Here is a 14,665-nt window from a genome sequence, read left to right as displayed (position 1 = left end):
ATATCTGTCTCATAAAGGACTTCTGGGAGAAAATCTTTAAACAACCATGATCTTCATGATATTTTTACTCCTGAATTCTTTATTGGCCCCAGAGGCCTTTCGAGGCCCTTCATACTTCTGTTTCCCAGTCTCTTGTGTGCTTCTGTGGACCACAAACCAAAATAAGAGTCTGCATCTCTTGCTTCTCCATCTCCTTCCCCTTTTGTGGGGCAGGCTGTAATGAACTTCTCTTGCCCAAGGGCAAGTGTATGGCTGCATCAGTACAGGTAGCTTTGGAAGGAGGTTGGATGCTTCAGTCCTCTCCAAGCTGTCCAACACACCTCTTGTCACCTCTCTCCACTTGTCATCTGGCTTGAGTTGACCTACCTGTTTACTCCCAGACATCCAGAGGAGAAAAGTTCTCGCAGGAACCCTGCGCAAGCTTGGAGGGGTGGGCAATTGTTGCACAAAATAATGGGTTGAATAGGCAGCAGGAATAAAAGTTTTGTATCTTTGATTTCGCCAGCAATCTCTGGTTCCATCATTGTTGGCCTGACCTATGAGTTTGGTAATATGTGGTTTTAATTCTGATAAACTATATATTTTATTGTTTATGACTTTCTTCCTTTATTAATATTATTTTGTTTAATGAACGTCTGTTGAATACCTTCTATGTGTCAGACACTGTGTTGGATGCTGGAGTCCAAAAAGTTATGAAAACATGCTCCTGCCCTTACAGGTTTGAATGGTGAGGACAGGCATTCAAAGGAAGTATAATAAGGCTGTTTGGTTAAATGGTGTAATAGACATACCACAGGAGCCTAAAGAGGATGTCTCTAAATCTGTCTCAGGGAATGAGGGGAAGAAAGACACAGTGATGTAGGCATTGAAGGAAGACTAAGGCTTTTCCTGAATGCCTCAATGGAGCACAGCATCCCAGGCAGCAAGAAGAACATATGCAAGATGTGAGGAACAGAGAGGACACCGTCAGGGAAGGTCTCAGTAGCTTGGGATGACAGCATCCAGGCATACATGGCTGATGAAGTCAGATAATATTAGGTTGGCTCATGCGGAATTGTGTATTTGATGCTAAGGAATTTGCCCCTTATCCTGCTAGGAGTGAAGAACCATTATAGGCTCTTTGTTAAGAGAGAAACACAATCAGATTGACATTACAGCAAAAGAATTCAGGTGACAAGATAGTTGAGTAACTGAACCTGGAAGGAGAGACGGGAAAAACAAGGAGAAGAATATTGCAGGAGTCCTTGTAAGCAATATGGTTACTTGAAGCAAGGCAAAGCAGTGAGGATGGAGAATTTATTCAAGAGCAATTATTTAGGAGACAGAATTACTAATCATTAATACATATGTGGAGCAAAGAGGTGGGACCAAAATTCATTTCTAAGTTTTATCCCCTAGACACCCAGATTGTGTCATTAATAGAAACTGAAAAATACAAAAAGAGTGTGGTAGTGTGGAGGAAAAAACAGTATGGAGTGGAGGAGAAGGGGAAGAAGAGGGAATAATAAACTGACTTTAGGAGTTTGAACTTTAGGTGATTATAAAAGATCCATGTGGATATGTCTGATTGGCAATTAGAAATATGAATCAGAAGATGTTGGACTTTTTAAAAACAGTTCTATGCACAAGGTAAAGTGTAAACAAATCATTAGCCTCCTCCCACAAGATCTGTCAGCAAAGCAGCACAAATGATAACCATCCATTAAGTTCACAGACATTGGAGACAGAAAATCTTTTCTTCCACTTATCTGATATATTCCTATAAATTAAGATTTTTTTTAAAGCATTTTATGTAGTTTTCTGTTGGGTTCTAAATGATATTAGCCATGGACTTTTCATCATCTCATTTCATTCTGCCTGGCTGAGAATCTCACTCCACGATATCGTGACGCTCAAGAATGATCAACTGGAACCTCCCTTCACTGCACCTCCTTATCTACAGTCTTAACTCTTAACAAGAATATAAGACAAAAACAATCATTGAGTCTCCTTTTTGTACACAGCCTTTAAAAGAATACATGTAGAAAAAAGATTTCACTTACTATCAGAGTCAAAGACAACAATATCACAACCCAAATGCCTGCAATTTGCATCCCAGTTCTGACAGTTGCTGACTGTTTGGCTGTGGGCAAGTTCCTTAGCTGCTCCTGCTGCTTGAGGTTTGTGTGTTTGTCTTTTTTTAACATTTTATTTTGTATTTTTTATTCCTCCTTTTGAAAGTTTGTAACATATAAAGAATGGCAAGAATAGTACAATGAATACCCATGCATGTACCCTGCATTCATATTCACCCATTGTCGATATTTTGCCTTTCCTCCCTCCCTCCCTTCCTTCTCTTTCTTTCCCTCTCTTTCTCTTTCTTTCTTTCTTTCTTTCTGTCTCTTTCTCTCTCTCTCTGACTTTGGGGATTCTTTGTTTTCCTGCCTGTTGTTGCAGAACCATTTGACAGATGGTTGCAGATATCACTGAGCTTTACTCCTAATTACTTCAGTAGGGATCTCCTAAGAAGGACATTCTCCTACATAAACCCAATATAATAATCATACTCAGGAAATTTAACATTGATATAATACTATTCTCTAATAGTTACTTGCTATTCAGATTTCCCAAATTTGGTGAATAATGTTTTCTATAGCCGGAGATTTTTGTTTGTTTTCCTTTTTGTGATTCAGGGATCTAATAGGGATCTCACAGTGCATTTAATTTTTATTTCTTTTTCGTCTTCTTGAATCTAATGAAGTTCTCCAGCTTTTTATTGTTATTATTATTGTCTTTCAGGACATTGACAGTTTTTGAAGAACTTGGGACATTTATTTTACACAGTGTTCCAGGGTTCCATGGTTTGGATTTGTGTAATTGTTTTATCCTAAACAGATTCATTGTGAATATTTTTGGTGGGAATACCACATAGATGATGTGGTGTTTCTTAGCTTTTTTGAGATTTAGATTGCACCTTATGGGGAATTAGGATTAAATAAACTAAGTAGGTAAAGCGCCTAGTAAGTTATATGGCATGAAACAGGCCTTTCATAGCTGTGGATACTAACATAAAGACAGGCAGCTTTGGCATAGCTGAGTGATTCAGTCTGGAAGTCAGAGGATGTTGTTAAATGATCATAGGGGTTGATAATGTAAATAATCACGGAAGGGGAAATGGAGAGGAAGGAGGTACTTTAGATGATGGGAGAATGAAATGGACATTTGCACTTTGTGGTTTTGCCTTGCTGCTATATTCTCCGCTACTGGATGTGTGCCCCATCCCTTGCCTTCCCAGCTGGAGTGGGCAAGTGTGAGTATGGCAGGTTCTCTCTTCCAATCAGGTTTGGAAAGGAAGATGACTTGAAACAGCCCTGACTTACTCACCAGGTTTGCATTAGTGTCCAGCATAAAAACACTAAGAGGAAATGTGCTTACCTTCCGCTTTTGGTTTGTATGTCTTTGCCTCTGTTTGCCTGGGAAATCCCCCAGTAAAAACTCCAGCAGTTTTCTTAACGGAAATAGGTTTATCACACTCTGCGATTTTTAGTGGGAAACTGGCATCTTTTCCTGTTTGCGGGCATTGATTCATCATTTACTTAGCTTTCACATGCTAAAAAAAATGGGCTGAGTCACTGTCTGTCAGAAGTCAGGAAAGGTCCACCACATCTACCCAGTTAGCATCAAGTTCTTTGATCCTTACCATCATAAAATAAAATAAATGCAAGTTCTCTCAATCTGACAAGGTTCCATTTTTATTTTGAAATATTATCTGAATGACACATTATTTCAGTGATTTAAGCAGCACACCACATCACCTAATGTTGATCTAACTTATTATGGGAAGTGGTGTTGTACTATGGCGTGTTGAATGAGCCAGTGGTACTTTATGACAGTGGCTTCCCATGAGAGGAACTCAGCATCTTTGGAAATGTTAATTCATTGAGTTTCATAGTATGTCTGTTAGACCAGAGAAAACAAAAATATTGATGGGAGTCTCTTTTTGAAATGCAGCAATCTTACAATTCCACGAATAAATCCTCTGAGTTTGTGTTGCTCATCTTTTTCAAGAGAATGTCAGCTGCCTCTCTTCATTCTGAAGAAGGCCACAAACGGCACGCTTTGTCTTGCAGGTTAATAGAGCTGAAGGAGGCCTGTGGATTGACCACAGTGGAGAGGCTTATGAAGAGCTTCCCATGAGCCCATGGCTGAGCCAGAAAAGACTGAAAAGGAAGTGTAAATATAAGGAAGAAAAAAACAAAGTGTTTTTTCTGTTCTCTCACTCAACAATAATCAACACAAAATGCTTCCGTGACCAAATGTGTGGGGGTTTTCCCCCAACCCACTAAGTATGCAATCAGTTCTGCAGTAGACACCAGCTGGGTGTCCTCTAATTGCAACCTATCCTGACTCTACTTGGAGAGACTGTCAGATTCCACAGGTTGAGGACACAGTTCCACAGGACTGCCCCCTACTTCTGATGCCAGTTGCAAGACCTGGGTTATTTTGCCTGTACATATGACTAACTGACTATAAATCAGGATTTCCACAGCCCCTTCTTCTGGTTCTATTAATTTGCTGGAGCAGTTCATGGAACTCAGGGAAACACTTACATTTACTGGTTTATTATAAAGGACATTATAAAGGATACCAGTGAAAAGATGTATAGGTCAAGGCATATGGGAAGGGACACAGAACCTCCATGCCCTCTCCAGGCGTACCACCCTCCAGGAACCTCCATGTGTTCAGCTATCCAGAAGCTCTCTGAACCCAGTCCTTTTGGATTTTTATGGAGACTTCATTACATAGGCATGATTGATTAAATCATTGGCCATTGGTAATCAGTTTACTCTTTGTCCCCTCTTCCCTCAGAGTTTTGGGGTTGAGGCTGAAAGTCAACCCTCTAATCCTGTCTTGGTCTCTCCAGTGGCCAGTCTCATTCTTTCAGGCAGCCAGAGGCTGCCAGCCATCAGTCAACTAATTAGCATACAAAAAGACACTATCACTTTGAAGATTCCAAAGATTTCAGAAGTTGTATGCCAGGAATGGGGAGGAAGACCAAATATACATTTCATAATATCACAGAAAGAAGGGATGTGTAGTCTCTTTGGAGAGTATTCAATCTAGTATGTGAATCAGCAGCAGAAAATATGAGGAACAATTATTTTTGAGAAGTAGTCAAAGCACCTTTACCAAATAAGGAATGCCAAATTTTTTAGTCTCTATGGAGTACTGGGAAGGCTTACTCTTTTCACCCATAATGTATTATTTCAGATATGGCATTGCTAGAATTCTAGGTACTTTCATACATATATGATCTTTCTAGGCGTTTCAGTAATTTGCATAAGTAACTTTGACTTTTTTTTTTATCTTTTAGTTTATTTTTATGTAAATTTATGGGGCATATGATGTGAAATTTTGTTACTGTATGTAATGCATAGTGATCAAGTTAAGGTATTTAGGATGTCCAACAACCAAGTACAATACGTTTTTTATTTAACTATAGTTACCTTATTCTGTTACCAGACATTGAATTTATTCCCTCTACTTAACTGATGATCATATGGTTTTTTGCCCCCATTCTCTTGATATTATATATCCCATTTATTGATTTGTATATGTTGAATCATCCTTGCTTCCCTAGTATAAATCGCACTTATGCTGTTGGATTTGGTTTGCTGGTATTTTATTGAGGATTTTTGTGTCTATGTTTATCAGGGATATTGGCCTGCAGTTTTATTTTTATTGTTATCGTTGTTGTGTGTGACTTTGTCTGGTTTGGGTATCAGGGTGATGCTGGCCTCATGGAATGACTGTGGGAGAATTCCCTCTTCAAATTTTTGGAATAGTTTCCAGAGGATTGGAATTAGTTTTCTGTACATTTGGTAGAATTTTGCTGTGAATCTGTCTGGTCCTGGGCTTTTCTTTTGGGAAGACTTTTTAATACTGATCCCATCTCATTATGCATTATTGGTCTGTTCAGGTTTTTTATTTATTCCTTATTCAGTCTTGGTAGATTGTATGTTTATCAATTTTATTTATATGTTCATATAACCAGCTTTTTGTTTTGTTGCTTCTTTGTATATTTTTTAGTTTCTATTTCATTTTGTTCTGCTCATATCTTTATTGTTTTCTTCTGCTAATCTGGGGTTTGGTTTGTTCCTCCTTTTCTAGTTCTTCGAGGTACGTTTTTAGATTGTTTATTTGTAATCTTTCTACCTTTTTTGATATAAGCATTTATTGCTACGAACTTCCCTTTTAGCACTGCTTTTGCTGTATCCCACAGGTTTGGGGACTGATATAGTTTGGCTGTGTGTCCCCACCCAGATCTCATCTTGAATTGTATTCCCATAATTCCCACGTGTTGTGGGAGGGACCTGTTGGGAGATAATTGAATCATCGGGATGGTTTCCCCCATACTGTTCTCTTGGTAGTGCATAAGTCTCATGAGATCTGAGGGTTTTATCAGGGGTTTCTGCCTTTGTTTCTTCCTCATTCTCTTTGCCTGCTGCCATCCATGTAAAACGGGAGTTGCTCCTTCTTACGTTCCACCATGATTGTAAGGCTTCCCTAGCCACATGTATCTGTAAGTCCAATTAAACCTCTTTCTTTTGTAAATTGCCCAGTCTCGGGTATGTCTTTAACAGTAGCACGAAAACAGACTAATAAAGTAAATTGGTACTGGTAGAGTGGGGTGCTGCAGTAGATACCTGAAAATGCAGAAGCAACTTTGGGACTGTGTAACAGACAGGGGTTGGAACAGTTTGGAGAGCTCAGAAGATAGGAAAATGTGGAAACATTTGGAATTTCCTAGAGACTTGTTGAATAGCTTTGCCCAAAATGCTGATAGAGATACAGACAATCAAGTAAAGGCTGAGGTAGTCTCAGATGGAAATGAGGAACTCGTTGGGAACTGGAGCAAAGGTGACTTGTTTGTTTGGTTTTAGCAAAGGTAGTGGTGGCATTTTTCCTCTGCGCTAGAGATTTGTGGAACTTTGAACTTGAGAGAGCTGATTTATGGTGTCTAGCAGAAGAAATTTCAGAGCAGCAAAGCGTTCAGGAAGTGACTTGGGTGCTGTTAAAAGCATTCAGTTTTAAAAAGGAAAGAAAGCATAAAAGTTTGAAAAATTTGCAGCCTGGCAATGCATTAGAAGAGAAAATCTCATTTTCTGGGGAGAAATTCAAGCTGGCTGCAGAAATTTGCATAAGTAACGAGGAGCCAAATGTTAATTCCCAAGACAATGGGGAAAATGTCTCCAGTGCATGTCAGAGGTCTTCACAGCAGCCCCTCCAGTCACAGGCCCCAAGGCCTAGGAGGAAAAAGTGGTCTCCAGGGCCTGGCCCAGGGTCCCTGTGCTGGGTGCAGCCTAGGGACTTGGTGCCCTGCGTCCCAGCCGCTCAAGCAATGGCTGAAAGGGGCCTGAAGCTCTGGCCATGGCTTCAGATGGTGCAAGCTCTAAGCCTTGGCAGCTTCCACGTGGCATTGAGCCTGCGGGTACACAGAAGTCAAGAATTGAGGTTTGGGAACGTCTGTCTAGATTTCAGAAGATGTGTGGAAATGCCTGGATACCCAGGCAGAAGTTTGCTGCAGGGGCACAGCTCTCATGAAGAACCTCTGCTAGAGCAATGCAAAAGGGAAATGTGGGGCTGGAGAGCCCACACACAGTCTCTACTGGGATACTGCCTAGTGGAGCTGTGAGAAGAGGGTCACTGTCCTCCAGACCCCAGAATGGTAGATCCACCAATAGCTTGCACTGTGCGCCTGGAAAAGCCACAGATGCTCAATGCCAGCCCGTGAAAGCAGCCAGGAGGGAGGCTGTACCCTGCAAAGTCACAGGAGCGGAGCTGCCCAAGACCATGGGAACCCACCTCTTGCATCAGTGTGACCTGGATATGAGACATGGAGTCAAAGGAGATTATTTTGGAGCTTAAAGATTTGACTGCCCAACTGGATTTTGAAATTGCATATGCCCTGTAGCCCCTTTGTTTTGGCCAACTCCTCCCATTTGGAATGGTTGTTATTTACCCAGTGTCTGTATCCCCATTGTATCCAGGGAATAAGTAGCTTGCTTTTGATTTTACAGGCTCATATGTGGAAGAGACCTGCCTTGTCTCAGACGAGAATTTGGACTGTGGACTTTTGAGTTAATGCTGAAATGAGTTAAGACTTTGGGGAACTGTTAGGAAGGCATGATTGGTTTTGAAATGTGAGGACATGAAATTTGGCATGGGCCAGGGGTGGAATTACATGGTTTGGCTCTGTGTCCTCACCCAAATCTCATCTTGAATTGTATTCCCATAATTCCCATGTGTTGTGGGAGGGACCTGTTGGGGATAACTGAATCATTGGGGGTGGTTTCCCTCATGCTGTTCTCATGGTAGTGAATAAGTCTCACAAGACCTGATGGTTTTATCAGGGGGTTCTGCTTTTGTATCTTCCTCATTCTCCTTGCGTTCTGCCATCCATGTAAGATGGGACTTGCTCCTCCTTACCTTCTGCCATGATTGTGAGGCTTCCTCAGCCACATGGAACTGTAAGTCCAATTAAACCTCTTTCTTTTGTAAATTGCCCAGTCTCAGGTATGTCTTTAACAGCAGCATGAAAATGGACTATATAATATAGGGATGTTGTATTTACATTTTCATTTGTTTCAAGAAATTTTTAAATTTTCCTCTTAATTTTCTCTTTGGCCCAGTGGTCATCCAGGAGCACATTGTTTAATTTCCATGTATTTGTATGGTCTCCAAAGTTCTTTCTGGTATTGAATTCTTGTTTTATTCCATCATAGCCTGAGAAGATATTTGATATGATTACAATTTAAAAAATTTGTTGAGACTCATTTTGTAGTCTCACAGGTATCATTTTCTAATTGATCATTGGGAATGTAATGTTGCTTGCCTGGATGCTAAAGGGTCAAAGACAGCAACCATTTTCAATTCAGTGGCTTTGTAATTCTGTAAAGTTCTTTGGCTCTACTGAAACCAGTCTGACTTATGACTTAGTTTCCTTTTTTCCGTGTCTTAATTCAGGCTTTGTTTCTATATAAAAACTTCCTTTTTCTTCCTATCCTTAACCAAGTGTTACCCAGCCTTTGGAGCTCAGTTTAGTTCTCAATGCAGGAAGCCTCTCCTCTCCTCTCACAGTTCACAAAATCAAGCTCCCTTGATGAATCCCTTGGATCTTATCATCTGTTTCTTGTATATACTATTTACCAGATGTCTCCATGCTAACTGAATTGTTCGCTTTTGGTGAGCAGGAACCTTAAGTTTCCTGGTGACCTCCGTACTGCCATGTACTGAGTAATGCAGTGAAAGGTCCTAAGGAAGGTTTGAGAAAGGTAAAAGACCAATGAGGGGAATGCCTACGAAGCAAGAGGTCATTGTCAAGTCCCAGTGTTTTGCCAGAAAGCAACAGTTCCCTTGATTTATTGATCAGAAGGGCAGGAGCCCTAATTCTGAAAGTTCTTCCCATCTTGTGTAAGCTGCGTGCTTTGACACAATGCATAGTTTCTCTAATATATACATTCATGCACACACACACATTGCTAGGAGTCCCTTGCCAGCATCCATTTGTGGTTCCTTTACATTGCTTTCTTGAAATCTTGAATACTAGTGCCTGACACTCACCATTCTCACTTATTTGTATATGTATCATCTGAACAACTAAAAACTAAGCCTGTTGCTTTGCTGTTCTTTCCTCTCCAGGACTTTCTGAGTAATCAGGGATGTTGGTATCTTAAACCACTCAGCTTTTACACACGTACACACACACCCTAGATAATTTTTTCTCACTCTCTTTAATGTAGTATATGTGCAATAGTCATACACATCATATCAAAATCTATCCCAGTACTAGAGGTTTATTTGTTTACTGTTGTTTTATTATCTTTTGCTGGTGTTTATATACCAGGCCGTATGCTGGACACTGAGGCTATAGTGGCAAATAAGACCAACAGAAGCCTTGCCGTCTCAGAGTATTCAGTCTAATGGAAGACACCAAGCCAATAGGCAATCATAGTTTAGAGTATTATGAAGGGATGATATAGGGGCCTGTGGATGCATACAGAAAGAGCACATATACCCAAAATTGGGGAGAAAGGACTAGAGGAAGAAATTTTTTCCTGAAAGCTGATAGCCTGCAGGCAAGAAGACTATGTACAACAAGTGTTGTATACACAAGCTAAGGAGGAAGAGAGCCAGCAAGGGTGGAGCTTAGTGTAGCAATTAGGGAGTAACCTTATCAGCCACATTTAGGGGTTTGGGCTTTAACTTGAGGACAAGAAGTTGTGTGCTGGGCCAATAAGGGGGATGTAGTGACCCTTGCATACATTCCAAATTTCTCCCTAGTCTGTTATCCACCCACAAGGAGTTCAGAATGTATTCTCTGCCTGATAGAAGAAAAAAGACAAAGAATTGAAAATGGTTCATCTTCAAATAGCCAAAGGCACTGTTTTGTACCTCCTGGACTAGTGAAGCAGCACAGTAGGGGTTATGTTATTTTCCTTTTTAATACCATTTGTAAAGACAGTTTTGTCCCTAGCAATTTGAAGCTTGTATTTTATGTAGTCATGAACTACCAGGGTTTTGAAGAGTCACTGAGTGTCAAAAAAAAAAAAATTACTTCTATTTTGAAGACAAAGTGATGAACATCTGAAAATTAGAGATCTAATCCAGCAATAACTTGGTCTCACTTGTCTCCGTTATATCTGAGAAAACTTGGATATGACTAAGAGTTTACTGCATGACTGCGTGTCATCTTATAGTTGCAATTTGTCCAGTGAGCACTGCTCTATGGTCATTGATGCATATTAAGAGACTTTCTGACACATACAGAAGCATATCTAACTTAGAGGGTAACAAATAAACATAGGCAAGTAAGTTTGTCAATCTTGATCCTTGGAATAGTTGAGAAAAGCCATAGTTAAAAGACAAATATAAGCCTCAAATAACCATTTTTATCAGCCTGCATGTTGACACCCACGTCATCCTCTGGTAGAGTCCCCTCTGGGAGCTCACCTTGTGCCATGTCATCATGAACATCATTCTTTCTCTTTGGGCCACAGTATTTTTATGCAGAAGTCAAGCTGTTATCCTCATTTAGCATCCCATGAGAGGACCAGTTTCTCTCTAGAAAGGTAACTTCCACAGATATTCCAGATTAAGAGAGGTGGGGTCCAAAATCCACTCCCTACCCAACACATGTGCATGCACATGCATGCACACACACGCACACACACACAGACACATACACACACACAAGAATTGTTGACTGTAATAAAAGTTGTTCCTGATCTCAATGTTGTGAGCAGTACAGAGGCAGAAAATTCTGATATCCTATTTTCGATGGACATGAAAGCTTTGGGTTTTAGATTAGAAAAGGTTGGTGGCCTCTCCCTATTTTGTTTTCTTTAAATCTGTGGAAAGTTCCTGGTACTTCTCAATGTTTATTCCAGGGTAAAATGGCCAGCCAGTCTTTAAGCTTCTTACCTATTGAGGATCCATGGCCAAAGCCATGCTTCATCCTCTGTGGCAAATATCAGTTAGGTCATTGGCCTTTGGAATGAACTTTCTTCTCTTACTAATAACTTCTTAAATACACTCCCCTGATATGCTCCTGGAAGTCACACATACACTTACAAGGAAATAGATGACATAGGTTACTTTCTTTTTACCAGTCTAGTGATTGTGAATGGCTCCAGAAGAAAAGAAAAAGATAAAATAACAACAGCAAAAACAACAACAAAAAAACATTGCTGAACTGGCTTCTCCAACCTATCTATTTTTATGAACGTAATTTTCAGTCTAATGTGTTTCTTGATAATGGGGAAAAATCAAGAGTTAAGTCTATATAGTTATCTTCAACTTACTGTTAAAAACCTAAAAAGCCCAGGAGTCAACTCGGATTCTTCCCTTTTCCCAAACACTCTCACATCTAATTCATCTGTAGGTCCTGTTGGCTCTATCTTCAAAATACATTTCAAGCCTAATCAACTCCACTCCTCCACCCTAGTTCAAGCCACTGTCCCCTCCCATCTTAAGCAAAATAGCCTCTAACTGGTCTCTCTACATCAAATCTTGCCTACCTATGCTCATCTACCCTCATCCCACCAGCACACACATGGCATTGCTCTACACCACAAGAGCTACCCTTTAAAATGTAAATGGAATAATCTCTTTTATGTTCACACCTCTCCCTGGTTAACACTTGGAATAAAATTCAAACTCCATTTTGTAGTGTACATGACCCTCTATGGTCTGGCCTCTGCTAAATTCACCTACTGTCAATTCCCTTGTTTAATCTGTTCCAGCCACACTGGCTTGTTGGAGTTTCTAGAAAACACTCACTAATCTTGCCTTGGGGACTTTGCACTTGCTGTTCCTGAAACCTGAAAGCCACTCTCATCAGAACCTCACATGACTTGTGCCTTCCTTTGTGGTATCTGCTTAAATTGTACCTCTTCAGAAAGGCCCTTCTTGACTATCTAAAACTTTCCTTTCCCGCCTCCCTTTAATCTATTTTTTTTTTTGAGACAGAGTCTCGCTGTGTTGCCCAGGCTGGAGTGCAGTGGCGCGATCTCGGCTCACTGCAAGCTCCGCCTCCCGGATTCATGCCATTCTCCTGCCTCAGCATCCCGAGTAGCTGGCTCCCTTTACTCTTTAACTCTGCTTTAATTTTCCTTCATTGACTTCTCGCTCCCTGAAATTACACTGTTTGTTTACTGATTGCTTCTATTACACTACAAGGGGTCCCAGTCTCCCTGAGCACAGAGACGATGTCAGGTTGACGGCTACCTTGTGCAGAATGCTTACCCCTCAGTGCTAATAGGAGAAGCCTAAGGAATTTTGTGAAATGAACGAATGTGGATGGAAGCAAGAATACTACTCTCATTCCTTTGTTATTTCTGAGAGTGGTTACAGTATCCCAGAGCAGGCGATTGTTGTTCTTCCACCTCCACACTCTCCTTCGGGCCACTTCGTGGGAAGGCAGGAGACATTGACGTGAGCCTGTGTGGGGCACTCTCCCAAGCAAATAGCTCCACTTGTGGTTTCGGTGTTTGTTATATCAGATTCTTATCCATGTATGTTTTATGTTGAAATGCACTGGTTCTTCATTTTAGATTAATTACAATCACATATCAAAAACTAACTATTAGGGTGCCCATAAAAGAAACCACTTTTTAAGCGCCAAGGAAGTCATTTGGCCTCCAAAAGCCGAATCAGCCATCTTTATTTTGTTTCCGTATTCCAAACAAATCCACCTCATGTTAAGCCGAAGATGATGTTTTTTTAGTCCCCCTGGATTTTCTGTCAGGAAAGTGAGTCATGACAGTGATGAGAAAGGCTTAGGTGAAATAGAATTTCTCTTCTTGCAACTTCTACTTTATTGCAATAGCATGAAGCAACAATGGAAGTCACACTAACTCATGGTATTATTCCAGCTTGTTAGTATGTTCTTGTCATAAGCTGTTTCTGAAACAGCAAGTCATGTATAGTCAGAATTCTCGAAGCAAAAGCCCACAAGCCATTCTAGCCTGAGTCAAGACATCCACATATTCCAAAGTGCCTCCTCTCTGACATAGAATAGGCTGGTCAAAGGATTGCCTCTACTTAATCTTTTAAAGGTGTGATCTAGAACTCTGCATAGTCTTTTCCTTTCCTAAGTGGCGACAGTCAGGAGACTTAGCTGCTAAGAGATTATCTTTTTGCAAGTGAAGAACTGTGTTGATTGGCGGTAAGGAGAGTATTGAGGTGAGCAGAAACCAAGAGGTAAAGTTTGTTGGATGAACCTTTTGTGTTTGTGTCCTTTTCTGAGAAATAGTCTTTGGTTGCTTTTCTGTTTAGTTAGAAGGAGAAAAAAAATTCTGTTTTACTCATCCTTCACCTCAGAGAAAATCATTAGGCTCATTCTCTTGAATAGATATTCTCCCCTCAGAGCCAGAAGCTGTGCAAATATAATATCCAGCTGGACATTTGCACCAAGTGTGCAAATGTATCATCTACCTGGGCACAAGAATTGGCACCAAGTTGAGAACCAGGTCTGTGGAACCATGTTCAGCAGAGTAATTCTTCAGCAGCAGTGACCTACATTTGTTAAATACTTATCTTCTCATAGAACTAGATAAGGTGCTGGAGATACACAATAGTAGCAAGTATCTGAGGGTTTATGCCCTTTCCATCTATAAGAGCCAAAAGCCCTTCACTAATTGTGAATTTTTAAAATATATGCTGTTTCCTTCCATTCATTTCTCTAGTCAGATGTTGAGTCTTATCTTTAAGAGAAGGTGCAGAAAATTCCTGCACCTGACATTCAATATATGAGGGAAAAAAGCACATATAAACAGCACATGTTATTAATGACTGAAGCATCAGCCAGCCAGTTTCTTCTCAGATGTATGGATTATATTGACTTTTGACATCTTCTATGGTTGTGGCTTCCAAAGGTACCTGACCACACTTGGCAGGAGTACTGCGTTTAAAGTTGGTTCTCAGAGTTCTCCTGGTGTGTTCAAGAGACTCGTGTTTGCATTTTGAAACCATGAGAAGGATACTGGATAGTCCGTTTTTTGTATGCCCATGCCTCCATTTCTCATGCTTAGACAAAAATAACACTGATTTTTTGTCTTGTTTCTCATCTGACATTCTCATTACACTCTCTTCTGAGTGTTTTTCTTTCATCTAATGCATTCTA

The 14,665-nt window shown here is 40.4% G+C and overlaps 1 protein-coding gene across 1 annotated transcript in view; it reads left to right on the top strand.

Annotated features, from left to right (window-relative positions):
• GLIS3 (GLIS family zinc finger 3) overlaps nucleotides 1-14,665 on the top strand; it is a 471,085-nt gene that overhangs the window by 417,954 nt on the left and 38,466 nt on the right. The gene's annotated exons all lie outside the window — the stretch shown is intronic.

The sequence above is a fragment of the Nomascus leucogenys genome, chromosome 1a (genome assembly GCF_006542625.1).
Source record: "Nomascus leucogenys isolate Asia chromosome 1a, Asia_NLE_v1, whole genome shotgun sequence".
Lineage (NCBI taxonomy): Eukaryota > Metazoa > Chordata > Mammalia > Primates > Hylobatidae > Nomascus > Nomascus leucogenys.
The sequence above is the reverse complement of the archived record's forward strand: the minus strand, read 5'-3'. Positions and strand labels throughout refer to the sequence as shown.